At 38.5% G+C, this 14,731-nt stretch overlaps 1 protein-coding gene and 1 long non-coding RNA gene across 3 annotated transcripts in view; both read right to left on the bottom strand.

Moving 5' to 3' along the window:
- LOC125804628 (uncharacterized) overlaps nt 1-2,103 on the bottom strand; it is a 94,437-nt gene extending 92,334 nt beyond the window's left edge. The window contains exon 1 of the long non-coding RNA XR_007440782.1: nt 1,888-2,103. This is a non-coding gene — a long non-coding RNA (uncharacterized LOC125804628). The remainder of the gene's footprint in view (nt 1-1,887) is intronic.
- The window catches only part of large2 (LARGE xylosyl- and glucuronyltransferase 2), a 118,799-nt gene that overhangs the window by 86,987 nt on the left and 17,081 nt on the right, over nt 1-14,731 (bottom strand). The window lies entirely within an intron of this gene.

The following is a 14,731-nucleotide window of genomic DNA, read 5'->3' as shown; positions in this document are numbered from 1 at the left end:
AATAGCAGACAAGTGCAGATACTGATAAAAATAAAGTATGTTTATTATAATAATAAACAGATGTAATCAGGGTCGATACAGAAACAGGGGTGATCACCAGTAGACAGAGCAATGAAGACAAAACCATACCATAAACGAGAGACAGTCCAGAGTTCATACACAAACAATCCAGTATCAGAGATAATCCAAGAGGCGGTGGTGAAAACACAGTCCAGGTCATACACAAACAATCCAATATCAAAGGCAGAGGCAAGAATCGGCGTTGAGAAACAAAAAGCAAGGTCATACACAAAGTAAACTGAGACAAGAGATAAAGTAACGCTTTGTATGAGGATAACCTACAATACGCGGCGATGAAGTCTGTTTGGCGTGCACCTTTATAGTGCCAGTAATCAGTATTCGGGACTTCCAGGAGGAAGCAGGTGAGGTGTCACGTGATCAGGTGAGTGCGTGATGTCAGCGGGCGGTGCATTCTGGGTAGTGTAGTTGTTAACCTGAGAACCTCCGTTAGAGCTGGGTGTGGAAGGGACAGAGGAGCTAACAGCACCAGACGTGACACATTATATTATTCATTTTATCATTTCTTATCATCCTTATCATTTTACTTTACTTTTACTATTATTATCTTTTTCTTCATTTTATATTTTATTAATTCTTTAATTTGTATGTGTCAGTTTGTTTTTGTGGCCTTTTAGAATATTTTTTTTTTATTTTTACATATATATTTTATTCATCTATATTAAATGATTTAAGTTGATTTAAAATCAGTATTTCTTTTATTTATTATTTTTACTATTTTGTTTCTTATTATTTCTAATATCCTACTAAATGTTTTAAATCCCTTTTATAGTGTAAATATTCAGCTTCACTGTAAATAAAGGTCAATGGATGGATGGATGGATGGATGGATGATAGATAGATCAGCTCTGAGTTAAAATAAATATTAATTGATTGATTGTTCTTTGCTATAAACAGCTTAAATTAGACATTCATATATAATTTATTCACTATTTATTACTCTTACCCTTTGTGACTTAAAGTGGCTTGCAAAAGTATTCATACCCTTGAACTTTTTTTCACATTTTGTCAGAGAAACATAAAGAGAGAGAGAGAGAACATCCCACCATCTTCAGTCTGACTGCACAGTAACGTTATGAGCGGTAGATTCCTCACAGATCAGCAGGAAATACAGACTGGCCTAATCTCCAATCAAACAGCCCATCAATCAGGCCGTGTACTGATCAATCAATACTCCAATCAAACACTGAGGAAATCATTGACCTGCCATGCCTGATCAACCTGATCAATACACCAAACCCCCCCCAGACCATTAACGGCTTCCCCTGCTCCCTGCTAAATTACTCCAACAGGAAACAGAGGGCGTTTAAATTGCCTCATCAAGAGATAGGTGTGTGTGTGTGTGTGTGTGTGTGTGTGTGTGTGTGTGTGTGTGTGTTTAGAAATGTTCCAGGATACAGAAACACATAAAGAACATTTGATAATTTAAAAATGTTTAACAAACAAAAATACTCTGTGAAGCATTTAGGTGCTTTCTTGGGGTGATCCCGATGAGTGCCAGTTTCATCATTATTAAGATTTTTGAGGGTTTTTGCGTTGACTGCACTTGAGTTCTTGAAATTATTTTCAGATTGAGCTACCTTCAATAACTCGTGGTTTCTGAGGCTGGTAACTCTGATAATCTTATCCTGTACAGCAGAGAAAACTCTTGCTCTTCCTTTGCTGGAACAGTCCTGATGAGTGCCAGTTTCATCATCATTGATACTTTTAAAGTTCTTAAGATTATCTTTTCTTTATTTAGTTGAGTAGTTGTTGCTTCTCATAATCTGGATTAGAACATTACTCAAATATTCACTATTCACTGTATACCTGTAACTCTACCTCTTCACTACTTTACTTTAACTGATGCTCTCAAACATATTAAGAGACAAGAAATTCAAGTAATTAACTCTTGATGAGTTCAGCACAGCTGTTAACTGAAAGCCTGAATTGCAGGTGACTCTACCTCATAAAACTGACTGAGAAAATCCAGCAGAGATGTGTAAAACTGTCATATAAACAAGAGGAGCTAAAATATAAAACATATTCTGGTTTGTTTAACACTCTTTTGTTTACTAGATAACTCCAGATGTGTTTCCCAGAATCCAGACTATTTCAGGAGGACCTGGGATCAGTACTCTGGCTCAAACGCAGCTTTCACACTCAACTAAACATATTGAACCTGTGGAGAAAGCGTATCCAGGTCCGAAAAAAAGGCTAGAGTGAAAACACCCAAAAAAACATAGGACATATTATTATAATGTATAATTACTTATTTATACATAGTATGAGGTATATTATTCCATATAGCTCTTGTACTGTATGTCCAAAATGGCAACTTTACATTATAAGGAACATTAAAAAAGCGTTTCTAGCATTAGAAAGCATTAGAAACATTTCCATTTGACCATTCTTCATTGTGCATTTTGTAACAAAAACATGCAAAAATGTAAGAATTCATGAAGGGGACAAACACTTTTTAACACCATGTGTTGTGTGTATACAGCTCTGGAAAAAAAAATAAAAGACCACTTAAAAATGATGAGTTTCTTTGATTTTACCTAATTGAAAACCTCTGGAATATAATCAAGAGGAAGATGGATGATCACAAACCATCAAACCACCAAACTGAACTGCTTGTATTTTTGCGCCAGTAGTAAAGGCATAAAGTTATCCAAAAGCAGTGTGTAAGACTGGTGGAGGAGAACATGATGCCAAAATGTATGAATGAAAGGGTTATTGCACCAAATATTGATTTCTGAACTCTTAGTACTTCTGAATTACTTAATACACCAGCGACGACTTTCTATTGTTTGTTCCAAACCAAAATAGCAGGTGTGAAAGTTGTTGCAACCCACAGTATGGATGAAAAAGCACCAAAATTTGTATCGACTGAACCATTGTCCAGTTCCTGTCTACTCTTCCTTTTCTTGTTCTACCTGTTCAACATCTGTTACTTAGTACACCAGTGACGACTTTTTTTCTTCAGGAAATTCCAAACCCATGGTATGGATGAAAAGAACCAACATTTGTATCTACTGAGCCGTGGTCCAGACGTTTATAGAGTCAGGCCATCATGTTTTGGGTCATTATCTTGCTGCATGATGAAGGATCTTTCAATTAGTTTGGTTGCATCTTTCTTTAAACAGACAGATAAAATGTTTCTGTAGATTTCTGAGCTTAATAAACATTAATGAAGATTAATGAGCCTGTCCCTGAAGAAGCCATGCAAGCTTAAGCCATGACACTACCTCCACCATGTTTCACAGATGAGCTGGTATATTGTTTGAGATTATGAGCAGATTCTTTTCTTTTCAGTTTATAATCAGTCCACAGGCTTTAGTCTCTGTAGTTGTTGGTAAATTCCAGCCTGATCTTTCTCTTGACCTCGTTAATAGTGGTTTTAATCTTCTGCTGAAGTTTCTGTACTTTAGTTTATGAAGTTCAGGGTTATTCCACCAAATATTGATTTCTGAACTCTTAAAACTTTATGAATATGAACTTGTTTTTATTTTCTGTAAATAAATGCTCTAAATGACAATATTTTTATTTGGAATTTGGGAGAAATGTTGTCTGTAGTTTATAGAATAAAACAACAATGTTCATTTTACTCAAACATAAACCTATAAATAGCAAAATCAGAGAAACTAATTCAGGAACTGAAGTGCTCTCTTACTTTTTTTTCCAGAGCTGTATATGTGTTGGTGTGTGTCTGTGTGTTTCTGTGTATTTAAACAGCACTTGGCTATGCTAAAGCACAGATTCTCTATACACCCACCACACTATACAACAAGCCCAGGTATCACAGGTCAGGTAAACATACTTCCTAATCAGGCAGGTCTGTAGATCTGCTCTCAGCATCTCATCTCTATACCTGCTGCCTCTCATTACCACAGCAGTTACTGTATTTCACACCTCCCCATCTCCCAGCGCTGGAGAGCGTCTGAAACATGTGCATGTGTGTGTGTGTGTGTGAGAGAGTGTGTGGGAGTGTGTGTGTGCCAGCAAATTACAACTGTGAAGTGAACGCGGCTCACATTTCCCTGAATTAGAGCTGGAGTTATTCGCAGCTGTTGGAGGAGGGGCTGTGCTCATAAATAAATAAATTAATTAAATCAATTAAATAAATAAGTGAATAAATAAGAAGATACATGCTCCATTGGGTAAAGCCGAACAACAAAGCAGAACAATGGTATCGTTAGATAACAGGCTGTTCTCTTTTCAGGAGCGACCGCCGGGTTAATGAACATAACTGCATCTCTTCACGCCTCATTAGATCTTTACATCTTCCCTCAGCGCTAATGCTATCGACAGCGGCGCTACACTGAGCCACAGCGCTACAGCAGCAGCAGCAGCTCCGAACTGCTGGAAACAGCATTCACAATAATCAGCACTGGACATACTGAGAAAGTACGAAAGCTCTTTTCTAGGAGTTTATTTAGAAGTTTTTAGGAGTTTCTAAGAGCTTAGAACTTAAACACACTGTTTTCATTGACTTTCCTTTACTTATAGTTTATTCCAAACCAAAATAGCAGGTCTGAAAGATGTCTAAACCCACGGTATGGACGAAAAGCACCAAAATGTAAAAAAATGTAAATCTACTGAACCATGATCCTGTTATTTTGCAATATTAAAACACTTTTCTAGATGTTTATGTTTCATTAACTGCTGTGGTTTTCCTTGGTGTACCTGTTTATCATCTGTTATTTAATACACCAGTGATGACTTTCTTCTTCAGGACATTCTAAACTGTTGTACTGGCTATGGCCAATATTTGTGCAATTTTCCATCTTTTCTCAGCTTCACAATTGATTGTTTTTCACCCATAGAACTGGCAAAACCCAAATTTAAAATGTTGAAGCGTTTAGACATTTAGCACTACTTATTGTTTGGTCCAAACCAAATATAACAGGTGTGAAAGGTGTCACAACCAAAGCTATGGACGAAAAGAACCAAAATTTGTATCTACTAAACCACAGCCCTGTTTCTTTTTCGCAGTATTAACATGCTTGTCTAGATTGTTCAGCCTTCACTTAGTACACCAATGACGACTTTCTTCTTCAGGACATTTTAAACTGTTGTACTGGCTATGGACAATATTTGTGCAATTGTCCATCTTTTTTTTTAGATTCACATTTGCTTGTTTTTCACCCATAGCACAAGCAAAACCCAAATTTGGAGATTTAGCACTATTTATTGTTTAATCCAAACCAATATAGCAGGTGTGAAAAGTGTTGCTACCTACAGTATGGACGAAAAGCAGCAAAATGTGTATCTACTGAACCATGATCCTGTTCTTTTTCACAGTATTAACATGCTTGTCTAGATTGTTCAGCTTTCACTTAGTACACCAATGACGACTTTCTTCTTCAGGACATTCCAAACAGTTATACTGGCCATGGACAATATTTGTGCAGTTGTCCATCTTCTCTTAGCTTCACAATTGCTTGCTTTTTACCCATAGCACAGATAAAACTCAAATTTAAAATGTTGAAGCGTTTAGACATTTAGCACTACTTATTGTTTGATCCAAACTAATATATCAAACGTGAAAGGTGTCGCAACCCATGGTAAGGATGAAAAGAACCAAAATGTTTATCTACTAAACCATGATCCTGTTCCTTTTTGCAGGATTAACACACTTGTCTAGATGGTTCAGCCATCATTTAGGTCTTTCTATACAGCAATCACAATGTTTCAATGGTCTTCATCTACTTTTGTTTTCCTTGTTTTGCCTGTTCATCATCTGTGACTTAATAGACCAGTGACGACTTTCTTCTTCAGGATATTCCAAACCCATGGTATGGACGAAAAGAACCAAAAGTTGTATCTACTGAGCCATGGTCCAGACAGACCATCATGTTTTGGGTCATTATCTTGCTGCATGATGAAGGAATTTTCAATAAGTTTGGCTGCATCTTTCTTTAAACAGACAAGCCCAAATCATGACACTACCTCCACTGTGCTTCACAGATGAGCTGGTATATTGTTTAAGATCATTTGCAGATCCTTTCTTTCTTTCTCCAAAACTTAGCCTTTGATCTTTGTCTCATCAGTTCATAATCAGTCCACAGGCTTTAGTCTCTGTACGTCTTGGTACATTCCAGCATGATCTTCCTCTTCACATCATTAATAGTGGTTTTAATCTTCTGCTGAAGCTTCTGTACTTTATTTAGTGATTCCTTCACTCCTGTTCTCTGGAGGTTGTTGCTGATGTTACTAAAAGTAGTTTTGTTTTTTTTTTCTTTACAGAACTCACAATGTTTCTGTTTCATCAACTGCTGTGGTTTTCCTTGATCTAGCTGGTCGACATCTAGTTACCTAGTACACCAGTGACGACTTTCTTCTTCAGGACATCCCAAACTATTGTTCTGGCTATGGCCAATATTTGTCTGTCCATCTTCTCACAGCTTTTTAACCCATAGACAGCTCTGTGGTTTTCATGTTGGTTACTCCTCTAACTATAAATATCAATCTGAAACTGAGCGTTCAGACATTCAGCGCTATTTATTGTTAAGTCAAAACCAAAATAGCAGGTGTGAAATGTGATGAAACACACAGTCTGGGCCAAAAGGAAAGAACACAACATTTTACAAACCAATCACTGTAAAGTATAGGGAGAGTATACAGTCTCTGACTTTCAAGTGTCAAAAATGATCACGCTTGAACTTTATAACATGATAATAACATGTGTGCTGTTGTTTCGCTCCTTGTTTATGAAGTTTATAAGGTTTTGTTAACTAGAATTTGTTTTAGGAGGAAAAAAAATCACATGCAGCCTCAGCGAACTGCAAATTCTACTGTGTCAACAGACAACAAATCTCTTTGTGTTCGGCGGAGAGTAATTACCGTTTCTTTTTCTGCTCGTCCTCTATAGCATCTCAGTTTAACAAAAGCCCTGCAGAGAAACACTAATCCTACAGAAACAGGGATTTTTATAGCCCAGCTGATTAAATATAACTCATAACACAACACACACATACACCCTTTCTCAACTAAAATAGTTGGAAGGAAGGAAGTGTCGGATTGCAGTTCTGTTCGGAAGGAACAAAAAATGATTATAAATTTAGACTGATATGGAAACACTTACTCATATTTATTGAGCTACAAATACAAAAGTAGTGTGTAACACATAAGCAGTTTACTCTGCTGAGAAGCATTGGACACATTGAGTAATCTGCACCATTAAAATAGAAATCTGCCAAAGTCAGAACACACCTGGCTCTTAAACAGAATGAAGAGCAAGTGACACTCTGATTAGTTTATTTCACGTTACGTCCATTAGGCTTGTAAGATGTACTTTTCCCGTCGTTACAATAGCAAAGCCACACTGGCAAAATCAAGCTGCATGGTGAACGGTTGATGGCTCTCCCATAGATTATTAAAATAAGGTCCAAAGACTTTAAGGCAAGCAAGTGAGATGACAGCAGTGTGTGGATGAGCATTATCCTGTTGGAATTGTTCTGTCATACTGTATGTGTAGGTTAATAAATGGTCCAGTGATCTAAAGCACTGCCACTATGATCGGAATTGCTGGTTCGAATCCTGGTCATGCAGCTTGCCATTGGCTGCCGGAGCCCTGAGACAGCACAATTGGCCCTATTTCCTGTCATTACTACTAGGGTGATGTGGATCAGCACAAGGCTGCGTCTGTGAGCTGATGTATCAGAACCGAGTCGCTGCGCTTTACTCCGAGCGTTAGCGTTGTGATGCTACTCGGTAATGCTGCATCATCAGCAGCAGCTCAAAAAGAGGCGGAGTGTGACTTCACATGTACCAGAGGAGGCGTGTGCTAGTCTTCAGCCTCCTGGTGTTGTGGCATCACCAGTGATAGGGGGATATACAGCTGAGTAGCAGCTCAATAGGTGGGACTTAATTGTAAGATATGGCCATTTCAACTCTTCCTTCTGGGTACAACTATTTTTGCAACTATGTCTTCAACAGTGAGTGTATATAGAGACCCTATGGATAAACCTAAGACAAAACAAAAGCAAACAAAACCTCAGTTCTCCAGCATTAGTCACCATCATCGTTGCCATCATTGTCATCTTTCAGCTCAGGCTCGCCTGGAAAATTGTCATTTTTGTGGCGTTTTTATGATGTAAAATGAAATCTGCCTTCTCTCTTTCTCCCTCTTTCTCTGTTTCTCTCTCTCTCTTTCTTTCTCTCTCTCTTTCTCAGTCTCTCTCTCTCTCTTTCTCTCTCTGCCTCCTCCTTCAGATTCTCCTTTACTTTTCCCAAATGTAATTGGAGCCGCTCCCGGCGGCTAAATTAGATCAGCACCCAATAGCCATTAGCTCCTTCATTTAGAGATGTATGCAGTCATAAGGGCTGTTTGGAGTTAATTACGCTGCCTGTCTGCGTGTCGCCCGTGGCCACGGGTCGCTCAGATGGGGAGATTATTGAGTTTTATCGCACTTTTAATGGACCCTTCCCTCCTCATCCCCTCGTCCCCCCGTCTCTCCTCACCTCCATTCAGCTGTAAACCCCTGTCTGAAGCTTTAACTCCGTAACACCGGCCCTGTCCCGCTCTGATAAGAAGCTGTGACAAAAGACATCGATTTGGTCCATAAGGATTAAAGAAAGCCGAAGACGCCGGAGCCCAGGAGAGTCGATGAGCAGCTCCTGCAACGTGGAGAAGATCTGAGAAGATCTGAGAAGATCTGAGAGCTCGGGGGCGTCGTAAACTCAGGGGTTAAACCATAGGCGTAGGAACCGGGGGGGATGGGGGGGACATGTCCCACCCAATATCAGAAACAGGTGGATTTGTCCCCCCCCAAAAATGATAGCGCAGAAGAACAGGGGCGTCGCCAGGAGCGAATCGTTTCTCTCAGCTCAGCTGTGTTTTTAATGAGTAGACAGAATGCTGTGTAAATGGGAAATCTCTTTGGGCCAATCACAGAACCGGTTCAGGAAAAGAGTCCCGCCTCTTAATAGAAACAGAATCAAAAATCAGCTCGCTTGTTTTGCGGAGGAGAGTGGGGAAGCCCCCCCTCGCTGTAAAGGATTTGTAAAGTTTTCTTTTTTAGATTTAGCAGCGGGGCGCAGCGAGCTGACGTTAAAAGAAGGTAACGGAGCCTATTTCTGATAGCTGGTTAAAAATAAACGAATCAAAACCCACAGATCAAACCCACTGTGAGCTTGTGATAGTCATTGTTACTTGTAGACTATGACTGCAAGATTACTGTAAATTAAGGAAAATTAAAAAATATTTTAGCTAGCTTAACTAGTTTGCTAGAAGCTGGGTGTAGTAGCCATATTTCAGTACAATACTTTATGTTGGTAGTTTAAAGCAGTTTCTTCTCCCTGATCACTGCACTGAAATTTTGTGTTTTCACCGGATCCAGCTCATCAGCTAATAAACCCTCATTTATTGAGTTTACCTGTTAAAATCCCTTAGATTTACTAATTGAATATATCTGGTCCTTTAGTAAAAGCTCATGAAACAAACAGAAGGTTTGGGTCATCTAACGTTTATATTAACATCTGCCAAAAATCTCTATGAAACATAAGGTTACATTCTTTTACGTAAAAGACCACCATCATAAGTACTTTTAGTCGACAAAATGTGGCGTAAATGTAAATATACAAATATACAACAGAATTGACACGCCAATACATAAAAGTAATAATAATAATAATAATAATAATAATAATAATAATAACATCTATTATTTTATTATTATTATTTTCAAATATGCACGCATATTTTTTTCTAACAACAGTAAATGTAAAGTGGAGTAACATATTTAGGTTGTAAAGTCACCTGTACTGTACAGAAAAGAAAGGTTTATTTGTAATTAAAGGTAACTCCACAAATGTTGTTCTAAGAGACTATAAGCTGGGCTTTGATTCATATAAGCAGATGTGTCCCCCCCAATATCAAATCCGCTCCTACGCCCTTGGGTTAAACACATCGTCACACAGATACAAGAACCACTATTGTCCTAAATGACCTCCAGAGTGACCCTGCCAAAGGTTACTGTGATAAATGATGAGCTGGATCTAAAGCAAAGGAAGGAGATAAAGAAGAGCCAGTGTAATCAGTCCTGCATGCCTGACGACTCAATTAAAATCAGATCAGTCGTCACTCATGATTGATCCATCAGAATCCACAGTGATTTAAACTCTAGCCTCGCCTGAAAAACACATTTTGAGAAAATTATAGCAGAGAAATTCAGTTTAAGACCAGCTTTTGTTACAATCTTAGATTCTCTGCTTGAACTTGGGCCGGGTCGGGCTCAAGAAACTTGTCTGTGACTAGGCATCTGTTTTTTTTTTAAAAAGTATGTTCTTATAAACCTTTTTTATGAAATAATAGGTCTATGCTTCTTCAGTGTTGCAATGTTACTTAACATCACTTTGAACAGATTTCACTCATTAAACAGCCAGTTAAAAAGCCCAGTTTACTCACTCAAAAAATATCAGGTTTGCAAGGGTTCGGGACGGGTCGGGCTGGATATTTTGATTTTCCGATCTAAGCTCTACTTTACACATTCTTAGTCTTTTTTGAGTTTCTGAGTACTTTTCCTGTCGTTACGATAGCAAAGTCACACTGACACAGCACAGCAGCACAAACCCCACTTTTACATCAACAATAAACAGAATACTAAATAATAAAACATTGCTGTTCCCGTAAATGAGCAGTTTACCTCTGCTGAGAAGCATTTGTTGGACACGTTCAGGTAGCTGCGCCGTTAAAATAGCAATCAGCTCACCTGGATCTTAAAGGGAATAATGAGTAAGTGACACTCTGATTGTTTTTTTTTCACGTTAAGCTCAAAATTAACCACATCCATGATTAATTAAGAGAATTAGTACAAGCCTTTTACAAAACGTGTACTTTTCCCGATGTTACGATAGCAAAGAAATGCACTGTGTTCCTCAACCACCTCTATAATTGAGAAAAACAAGAACAACTACAGTTTTTCTGTACAATTTCGACAGTGTTTGACAGAATATGTACACAATATGGGAAATGGCAAAAGTCATGGGACGCTACAATACTAGATTCTCTGCTGATCCAGTGAACTCCAAGTAAATTTGCTCGACCTGAGGTCCACTGACTCCACAGCACTGGGCAAAATGGACACTGAATAATTTAGTGTGCCACGTTAATAGTGACACACACACACACACACACACACACACACACACTGTTCACTCGATTTCATCAGTTTTCCTCGTTTTATCCCACACACACTGCATTTCCCATCCTAATATCGGTCTTCAGAACCACGCAAGTGAGTCTATTAGTGGATAGCGCAGATGTAACACACACATACACACACACATACACACACACACACACACACACACACACACATATACACTCTGCTCCCACTCTTATGTGCTGTGGCCTTTTAGCTGGAATCTATTTAAAAGCCTGGTTCACTCCCACAGCCGAAGCGAAGTGAGCTCAGAGTGTGCAGTGTGTGTGTGTGGGTGTGTTTGTGATTGGTGTGGCACAGTGGATAACACCACTACCTACAAGTGAGCTACCACATCTATACATCTATGCTGTGCTACATCGATAAGAGTCCTTGGGCAAGACTCCAAACACTACATTGACCCACCTCTGTAATATGACTAACTTTTATAAGTCAGCTAAATGCCAAAAAATGTAAATGTAAAAAGCCATGCAAGCTGTACTTTTCCCGCCATTACGATAGCAACGACACACTGACACGCTCTAAATCAAGCTGCATGGTGCACGGTTAATGGATAGTATATAGATAGCTAAAATAGAGCCCTTAATTTCTCCTAAATTGTCTCTATACTTGAGAAAAACTTTTTTTTTTTAAATATCATTAAGAGTGTTTTACATAATATGTTCCCATATAAACTGAGTAAATAAAACTACAGCTCTGAAAAAAATAAGAAACTACTTAAAAGTGATGAGTTTCTTATATTTTACCAATTTAAAAACCTCTGGAATATAATCAAGAGGAAGATGGATGATCACAAACCATCAAACCACCAAACTGAACTGCTTGAATTTTTGCACCAGGAGTAAAGCAGCATAAAGTTATCCAAAAGCAGTGTGTAAGACTGGTGGAGGAGAACATGATGCCAAGATGCATGAAAAAAAAACTGTGATTTAAAACCACCAGGGTTATTGCATCAAATATTGATTTCTGAACTCTTAAAACTTTATGAGTATGAACTTGTTTTCTTTGCATTATTTGAGGTCTGAAAACTCCATTTCTCATTTTCTGTAAATAAATGCTCTAAATGACAATATTTTTATTTGGAATTTGGGAGAAATGTTGTCTGTAGTTTATAGAATAAAACAACAGTGTTCATTTTACTCAAACATAAACCTATAAATAGCAAGAAAAAAAATAGTGAATAGTGCTGTGGCATTTTAGCTGGACCGAGAAATGAAGGATTTTTTCACAGCTGAAGTGAAGTGAGCTCAGAGTGTGTGTGTGTGTGTGTGTGAGTGTGTGTTAAAGAAAAAAAAAAACTTGGTACAATTATAACAGCCTCTGCCGCTCTGATCTGAGGAAAGGTCATGCCGTCCAGCTGAGATCATATATACATTAAAAACGTCTCTACAGGATTGATGACATTAAGAACTTTCTGTTGCGCTGATCTCTGGGATACGTCTGTGGGCGGAGTCTCCTAGATTGAATCTGGACTTGATTCTTAAATGCACAGACAATTCTAGCCAGAAGCAGCCGGTCACCATCATTACCATCAAAACCCAAAAATCAGTGTCTCAGAAAATTTGAATATTATATTATAAGTCCAATTGTTACTTTTGGCAGTGTAGGCAGTGTGCCAAATCCTGCTGGAAAATAAAATCCACATCCCCATAAAAGTCGTAAGTAGCAAAGGGAAGCTTACGATATGAAGTGCTGTAAGATTTTGTGGGAAAACAAAACTGCACTGACTTTAGACTTAATAATAAAACACAGTGGATCAACACCAGCAGATGACATGCCCTTTTTGAGCTGACCTATGTGTTCTTTTCCTGTTGTTACGATAGCAAAGACACACTGACATGCCTTAAATCAAGTGGCACAGTGCGTGATTGATGGCTTGCCTAAAGATCACTAAAATATAGCTCTGGAAAAAAATAAGAGAGCACTTAAAAATGATGAGTTTCTTTGATTTTACCAAATTAAAAACCTCTGGAATATAATCAAGTGAACTGAACTGCTGCCTGAATTTTTGAACCAGGAGTAATTAGCATAAAGTTATTCAAAAGCAGTGTGTAAGACTGGTGGAGGAGAACATGATGCCAAGATGCATGAAAAAAAAACTGTGATTAAAAATCACCAGGGTTATTCCACCAAATATTGAATTCTGAACTCTTAAAACTTTATGAATATGAACTTGTTTTCTTTGCATTATTATTTGCATTTGTTTTTTCAGACATTTCTCATTTTCTGTAAATAAATGCTCTAAATGAGAATATTTTTATTTGGAATTTGGGAGAAATGTTGTCTGTAGTTTATAGAATAAAACAACAATGTTCATTTTACTCAAACATAAACCTATAAATAGCAAAATCAGAGAAACTGATTCAGAAACTGCAGTGCTCTCTTCATTTTCTCCAGAGCTGTAGGGTGGTGAGTGGTGTAGTAAAGCTGCAGCGTTATTTTCCTGTGGTTTAGTTGAGATAAGAATATCGGATGCTCGGATCTGTGTTGGTACATGACTCCGGCTCTGGCCTGTAGGCTCTGGCTGACCGAGGCCAGGGTCATTAAACCAGACCCGTCACACACACAGCGAACAGCTGCTCACTGCTCTTACTGAATATTTAATACACACACACACACACACACTCTCTCAGACTGTCAGCCCGACCCTTAGTCAGCACTGTATCTCGGTTGTTTCAGGCTGTGATTTGTCAGTGATCTGCAGGCAGGGGAAAGTGGCAGTGGAGAAACCGCTGGGTTCAAGGCGACACAGTGACAGAGTTCAGAGAATTCTGGGTAACAAACCAACCATTCCAACAGCCTGCCAGGCAGAGACACGACACAAAGACACAGAGACACGGAGAAGACACGTGGGGGCTGGAGATGATGCTACAGAGTCAATAAATGACATTTTTCCAGTCTAGAGTCGCTTTATTCTCACCACAGACTCACTATCCCACTATCAAAACCCAGCTCTGACAATGAAGTGCACAGAAAAACCCAGCAACACTGCTGTGTACTTTATTTTTCTCACTTTAACACGCACCAGATTATAAGGCGCATTATGTGACACTAGTAAGGAACAGGGGTGACTGCACCTTATAAAGCTGACTGAGAAAATGCAGCCAAATCTGTCAACTTAGGAAAAGGTGCTACTTCTATTTACTTCTATTAAATATTATTATTATTCTGTGTGTGTGTCTATATACTGTAAATCTTGCCTGTTTCAGTGTATCTTTGCTAAGTATTGCCAACTCCAGCTGCTGCTGCCGGAGCCCTGAGAGAGCATAGTTGGCCTCAGCACAAGGCTGCATCTGAGAGCTGATGTATCAGAAGTCGCTGTGCTTTCCTCCAAGTGAAAAGGTGCTACTTCTATTTACTTCTATTAAATATTATGGTGCACAAATAAGATTTACATGACTCTAATAAGGAACAGGGGTGTGGCCATGTTTTCCTTCTAATTCAGCAGGTCTTAATTCAGCTGCAGCTTGGAGGTCATAGTCAACTAAGTTACGTAAAGATAA

Source organism: Astyanax mexicanus, chromosome 9 (assembly GCF_023375975.1).
Source record: "Astyanax mexicanus isolate ESR-SI-001 chromosome 9, AstMex3_surface, whole genome shotgun sequence".
In the NCBI taxonomy this organism is placed as follows: Eukaryota; Metazoa; Chordata; class Actinopteri; order Characiformes; family Acestrorhamphidae; genus Astyanax; species Astyanax mexicanus.
The sequence above is the reverse complement of the archived record's forward strand: the minus strand, read 5'-3'. Positions and strand labels throughout refer to the sequence as shown.